The following is a 7,234-nucleotide window of genomic DNA, read 5'->3' as shown; positions in this document are numbered from 1 at the left end:
TAAATAGAACAGATGAATATTTTATATTTTGGGCATGAGTAAAAAAAATGCCACTTTCTGTCTTGACTCTTATATGCAAACTTTCCTGATGCAGTCCGGTAGGGTGAAACCCCTCACTCCGCCACGCACACACCTTTTATCAAGCTAATTCTTAGGCATCTCAATCAACAATTGCATTGCTTTCTCACTATTTAAGTGAACTTCTCATGAATAATGTACATGGCTACTGATAAATATGCACATCAGTTGCTATGCCTGTGAGGGCTTTATAAATAATTTATGAGCATAAAATGTTCTTCACCTTGTTACTGTACAGGAACTATAAAAAAATATTTATCCTTTAAAGTGGAGGAGAGATCTGTGTAGATAGCTTGAAAGCTGCCTGTATAAAATTGCCCCAATTTTACAGCGCTAAAAATGTAAGCAGCGAGAAAGAGCGAGAGCAAAAGAAGGAATGAGCATCTCCATCAGGAGAAGTGGCAGATCGTTTTCCTGTCGCATACTAGGAAATGGTTTCTGAAATGGTGACTGAGTTCTGTCATCTCTCTGTGAGGGCCCAATCCTGCAAGGTACTGATTAGATTAGAAAGTGATGAGTGCCCCCTATACACACTGAGATTAGTGAGAGAGCTCATCACCTGGAAGGCTCAAGCTCCAATTTATTTGAAAGAGTGTATGTTATTAATCCTGTTTCTGCTTGCCAGATTTCATTACACAGAAAAAGGGAAAGCATGCATTCTTTTCGAGGGGTTTTTTATTTGGTTGGTTTGTTTTGAGTAGCCAAATTGATGGACTTGATAGCCTGATTTTCAGACTCCAACTGATGTCACCCGCTCTATAAATCAGGCCCAAAGGGTTTTGAAAAACTGAAGCATTTAAAATTAGAAGCTACTTTTGAACATTTAGCTGTGTGCCAAAGGACCATGCTTCCTGCCCTGGGTAATTCCAAATGGCAACGGGACAGTTTTCCTAGCACAATGATGATACTATACAAATAAAATGCAAAATAGATGAGTATAGGTTCTGTTTGGTTTTGGCAAACGGTAAGTCCAGACCTGAGCTAGAGTAACTTATCTACTTTACTGGATAATATTTAACACAGGCGAACAGTGACACTGAATTGGACTGTTTCTGTTGTTTCTACTTGAAAGAAAGAAAATCATGTCTGTGAAATCCCTGCCCCTGCAAACAGCCATGAGTGTAACTTTACTCATGTGAGTAGTTGAAGATTAAATGGAGTTGAGGATACTCAGTACCATGCAGAATTAGGCCCCTAATTAGCATAAAAATAATTATAACAATATAAATTAATTGTCCATTGCCTTATGGCACCTCCTACTTGCAAATGACAAAGGGCAAAATTCTAGCTCCATTTAAATCAGTGGGAGTTTTGTCATTGATGGCAATAGACTGAGAGTTTCATCCCACATGAGTAAGCTAAGACTCAAAAAAAAATGGAGTAGGGAATGTCTGAAACTGCAGTGCAAAATCCTGATCCTATTTACAGCCCTAGAGAAGAAAACTGAGAAGGGCTTGATTCAGCAAAGCATCAAGCACGTGCTTAACTTGAAGCATCTGCTTAAATCCTTCCCTATCCAGCAAAGCACTGAAGCATGTGCTGATATAGCAAAAGTGCGTAAACCCATAGGATCTTTGTGTTTTGCTAAATCAAACAGAAATGCTGGCTTTCTGTTGCTTGGATTTTGTGCTGGGGGGTGTTCTGGGCCAAGGTGTTCAAAGCACCACGGGCCTGGCAGGAGTACTCTGAAAAAACAAGGCTTCACACAGCTGTGAGTTATTGGCTTTACTGAAGGTTAGTGACACACCCGCAATGGGGACTCCAAGTGTTGCAGTCACGGAGGCGGGGAACCCAGCACACCGGAGCTTTGCCTGGGACGGAGTGCGACAGAGGGGCAGACAGCCAGCGTTAATAAGTACCACACAAAAACAGCTCATGAATATAGAATTAGGTACTTTCCAAAAGGGGTTTTCTGCTACCTGGCAAAGGGCCATGCAAAGCAGTTGTAAGCTGCCAACTGCCGGTTCTAGCTGGGTTTCTATGTCCTACAATAATCTATCAGCACGAGAAAGCGGAAGTTCCTTAGCTAGGCCATAACAAAGTCTTCCGCAGTCCCCTACAGGGGGAAAGGCAGGCCTCCCCAGAACCTCTGAGGGAAATGCGTTTATGGCATGATATTCATCACTTGTGGAACTGAAGGCCTTTCTGTAGAGAGTGAGATATGTCAGAGACCATGTAGTCAGGTGCAAACACTGATCTGGTCCACTGCTGTATGTAGATAGGGAAGCTAAATCCTTAAGTCAGCGAGAAAGGAAAAGACAAGAGAGGTAGAAAACTAATTTGGTCCTCTGTCATGTGTTCCTGTGGATAGAGAAGGCACTGGAGGAAAGGGCATTTGATAATGATCAGACAGACAGAATTTTATTCCCGCCAGCTATTCTTATCAAACATATGAATATCATTTTTTTTCCCCTCTAAACAAGCTGTTTTCCAAAGAACTAGTTCTGGAACTCGCAAAATCAATTCATCTTCAAAATAAATTAAAAATGCAATGTGTACCCTTTCCCCATATGTATTATATTAATAGTATGCCAATGTATGTAAATGAGTCTGAAATTCAACTAGATGGAAGTATTTAAATATTCATAATCACAGTACAGCATATGCAAACCAGATTCTCGACAGAATTGTACTGCGGAGTCTCAAATAGCTGTACTGAAGCAAAGCCATTTTAACATAACTGATTCAGTTATTTACAAAAATGTTGTCACCATTGGTTGTGCATTTGTTAATATCTGTGCATTGGTATTAACATCTGGATCAAGCCTCAATTCAGGAAGCAATGTAAGCGTGTGCTTAATTTTAAATACATCCTTAACTCCTGTTGAAGTCAACGTGTTTAAGTGCTTTCTTGAATCAGGACCTCAGAGAGAACTGCTTACATAATATCATGTTTGCTGAGTTCCTCTACAAAATAGATTTGTTACTAATTAGTACTAAATATCATGTTATGCCAGTAGAGATGGGATAGTCTAGTTTAGCTTATTTTCATTTGAGAAACATTTTTGTATACAGAAATAGGATGCAGAATAAAGGGTAGCCCCCCAAAAAATTACAAATAGTATTTACACATTAAAAAAATTAATGCATCTCTTGTAAGTTGTGATATATATAAATTCACATATATCCAGAAATGTATTTTAGAGGCACATTTTAAATAACTTATGGTGAACTCAAAAAGGTGCATTTTAAGGCAACAATTTAAAATTAATCCAATACCTTCTCTATGAAGAGAAAAAGAAGCTGTAATTCTTTCTAATTGATCCTAGAGGTGAAAGAATGAGGTAAAAATAATTCTTCATTGGACCATTTGTTGTTTGTTTTTAAGAGGCACCAGCAATTGAGACATGCTTTTTTCCCCTTATTTCTGCTTAAAGATAAGAAATAAGTTATAATTTATCCAATTATACATTTTAAAACATGCACAATGCAAGATAATAATATACTTTGTGTTCTTTTGTAACAAGTCAAAACTAGCTGTAATGGGTCCATAAGTTGGCTTGTTTTGAAAAACCGCAAATATTGCATCTGTGCTTTTAATGAGGTATACAGTTAAAAGAGATATTTGAGTTCCTTTTATCTGCCTCAAAATTGGTAGGTTAGATCTGAAATGGAGGTAGAATTCTTGTACAAAATTTGAAGTGAACTGGACAAAGGTTTCCTGAATGATCACACTCAAAAAATATAGGTGCTCAATAGAATTCAGAAAGTCTTCTTTTATATATATGTATATATATATATATATATATATATATATATATATATTGCCACTTCAATAAAAATAATCAGTTCATCACTTTCCTGAATATGATTATTATCTATTCACTTGATGATGCCCTTATCTATTCACTTGATGATGCTGAGCAAAACAAATAAAGACGGTACCTGCCTCATATAGCATACAGTCTTAAAGTCAAAATTCACACCTAAATTGAATGACTGTGAAGTAACATTAGGAATGAATTTGGCCCCATGTGGATTAGAGATAGCTTGCTGTTTTACTAAGGTGCTTATATGGTCACCATTACTGTAACCATGCCACAATCTTTAATGTATTACACAACACCTCTGTGAGGTCAGGTCCTGTTACTGAGGCTCACAGCAAGGAGACTTGCCCAAGGTTACACATAAAGTCTGTAGCAGAGGTGGGTGGATGTTGAACCCAAGTCTCAGGTTTGCAGCCTAAGCACTGGGCTGAGCCAAGCTATAGCAATGCACTGAGTTAACAACCCATTCCTTATCCCAACAACTATTAATCCCTAGGGTCTAGCTCCAAAGTCCTTGAAGTCAATGGGTTTCAGAGTAGCAGCCATGTTAGTCTGTATTCGCAAAAAATAAAAGGAGTACTTGTGGCACCTTAGAGACTAACAAATTTATTTGAGCATAAGCTTTCGTGAGCTACAGCTCACTTCATCGGATGCATTTGAGCTGTAGCTCACGAAAGCTTATGCTCAAATAAATTTGTTAGTCTCTCAGGTGCCACAAGTACTCCTTTTTTTTTTCTTGAAGTCAATGTGACTCATTCTACTGACTTCAAGAGCTTTGTCTCAAGCCCTAGGAGAAAACAAGTAACTAGGACAGCTAAGGAATGCAGGGTTGTTTGGCAGGCACATGTCATAGAATCATAGAACTCGAAGGGACCTTGAGAGGTCATCTAGTCCAGTCCCCTGCATTCATGGCAGGACTAAGTATTATCTAGACCATCCCTGACAGGTGTTTGTCTAAGCTGCTCTTAAAAATTTCCAACGATAGAGATTCCACAGCCTCCCTAGGCAATTTATTCCAGTGCTTAACCACCCTGACAGTTAAGAAGTTTTTCCTCAAGTCCAACCTAAACCACCCTTGCTGTAATTTAAGATCATTGCTTCTTGTCCTATCCTCAGAAGTTAAGAAGAACAGTTTTTCTCTCTCCTCCTTGTAACAACCTTTTATGTACTTGAAAACTGTTATCATTTCCCCTCTCAGCCTTCTCTTCTCCAGACTGAACAAACCCAATGATGCACAATGTTTAATTTCCTCAGGACTGCATTGCTTGTGAGGAGTTGATACATTTTATTCTCTTCATCAGGCTTTTTAAGTACACGCACAGATCTCTCCAACAGCACTCGCTGTTTCGGAAATCAAAGTGTGTATGAGCACAGGTCTGCCTCGGGGCATAAGGCCTGTAGGTAGGTTCAAGTGGCCAGCCAGGATGGCCTTATAAATAATGGTACAACAGTGATACTCAGACAAGGTTCAGGAGCCACAAGTAGTTCTTTAATGTGTCTCCTGCAGCGCTTTGCAGCATATGATATTAAAACACCCTGTGCTTTAATTATTAACCAATCTAAGTTACTAACCAATCAGGATGTTTTTACTATCTTCTCGTTACAATGTGTATGGTAACACCCATTGTTTCATGTTCTCTGTGTATATAAATCTCCCCACTGTATTTTCCACTGAATGCATCCGATGAAGTGAGCTATAGCTCACGAAAGCTTACGCTCAAATAAATGTGTTGGTCTCTAAGGTGCCTCAAGTACTCCTTTTCTTTTTACTATATTGTTAACCATTTGTAGGATACTTGATCAGTCTATATAAATAGAGAAAGAGAGAGAGAGAGAGCAACTACTGTGGTTCTTTTGGGTAATGATCATGAATTTGGCTCCTGAACTATAATAGTCAGGACAGGCCTTGTAGGGCTCCAAGTGGAGGGACAGCTAGGCCACAAGCTGCTTCTGGTCCCACTAGGGATCCTCTGATTGACTTCAGGAAAGGATGATAAGAACTACATTGGTATGGAATCCAGGCGTCTTTGCATGCAGTGCTTGGAGAGTACTAGTACTGAGAGTAACAGTACTACACAATAAAGTGTAGCTCTTGCCACATTACTCTTGCAAAGTGCGGAAGGGATCTGCAATAATTGTGCTATTCCTCTCTGAGCCAAACCCCTGCTTTAACATATATCTTCAAGGTTTCCAGTACCGTGAATGGACGCCCTGACCCCCGACTGCTAATTAGGCTGGCCCCTTGGAACAGTTTTCAAGGTACAATATCGTTTTGTTTTTATAACAAGGGTGGTGGGAAGGGTTGCTACCTCTGAGGTACAAAAAAACAGGACATCCAGGAAGATGCTGATCCCATAACACTGGACAGCTGGCAGCGTGTACTGAGGACCCTCACAGATTTCCCAGGACAGCTACTTTGAAAAAGGAACGATCCTGGGAACACCTGGATGGGAGGCAACCTTAGTGATGTGCAGATTTCCAGGTCCAAGGTCTGCCCCATGAGGGAGCCAGATAAGGTGAGGAAACAGTCAGAGTCCTTTGTCCTGCCCCCAGGCGGCTCATGTGAATGCTATTATTAATGTATTAATTTATTATTATGAAATGCTGCATTAGGGTTTTGATGAGCTAGTTGAAGGGAGACTGGGAGGAACGAATCAGCAAGTCAGGACTACTTCCCCGAGCTCTGTCGGTGGTGACTTGCTGTATGACCTTGGTGGGGGGCAGTGGTTTCACCCCCCCCCCGCCCCATGCCTGAGATTCCCCCCACTGGGCGTCATGAACCAGCTCATGTTTGCCAAGTGCTGGAAGGGGAAACGCAAAGTGCCTGATACCAAAGGGGAACTTTTCAGGTTGGGGCGGTGGTGTTTATACAGGGAGATTTGGGGGGCGGAGGGAGGGTTGTTACAGGAGGGGGGGTCCCTGCGCCCCCTCGAGGCCACGGCCAGCTCTGCAGCCTGCGGGATGCCGCAAAGGCCTTTGCATAAATTATGTTCATGACGCAGCAGCTAAAAAAAATCCAAGTAACCAAAAAATCCCCCTTCCCCCCCCCTCCGCAACCCCCCGAGCGGGGGCCCGGGGCTGAGGCGGCTGCAAGCGGGGGAGGCCAGGCGCAGAGCCGCGGGGGTCTCGGTGCAAGTGCTGGGCTGGGCAGGCGGAGTGGGGGGGGGGGCTGCCGCCTCCTTCCCCCCCCCTTTGTGTGCAGCAGCCTCCGCTCCGCTGCTGTGAGATGAATTGTTAATTATTCCCAGCAAAAAAGCGGCTCGGAGCCCCGGCCCGAGCGGGGGGCGAGCGGGTGCCGGCGCGGTGAGTGCGGGGCCCGGGAGAGGGGGTGCGGTGGGGCGGGCAGGGGGGGCGGGGGGGACCCGGTTCGGTGAATATGCAATGGTCTT

The 7,234-nt window shown here is 42.3% G+C and overlaps 1 protein-coding gene across 10 annotated transcripts in view; it reads left to right on the top strand.

Annotated features, from left to right (window-relative positions):
• The first annotated feature begins 6,841 nt into the window (after nt 1-6,841).
• Nucleotides 6,842-7,234, top strand: part of POU6F1 (POU class 6 homeobox 1) — a 38,308-nt gene continuing 37,915 nt past the window's right edge. For 4 of the 10 annotated variants that reach the window (XR_006278357.1, XM_038378718.2, XM_038378716.2 and 1 more), the window contains exon 1: nt 6,845-7,148. The gene's annotated coding sequence lies outside the window, so the exon portion shown is untranslated. Of the gene's footprint in view, nt 7,149-7,234 lie in introns of all 10 variants that reach the window. The other 6 variants (XM_043506608.1, XM_038378711.2, XM_038378713.2 and 3 more) reach the window with 2 other exon arrangements.

The sequence above is a fragment of the Dermochelys coriacea genome, chromosome 20 (genome assembly GCF_009764565.3).
Source record: "Dermochelys coriacea isolate rDerCor1 chromosome 20, rDerCor1.pri.v4, whole genome shotgun sequence".
In the NCBI taxonomy this organism is placed as follows: Eukaryota; Metazoa; Chordata; order Testudines; family Dermochelyidae; genus Dermochelys; species Dermochelys coriacea.
The sequence above is the reverse complement of the archived record's forward strand: the minus strand, read 5'-3'. Positions and strand labels throughout refer to the sequence as shown.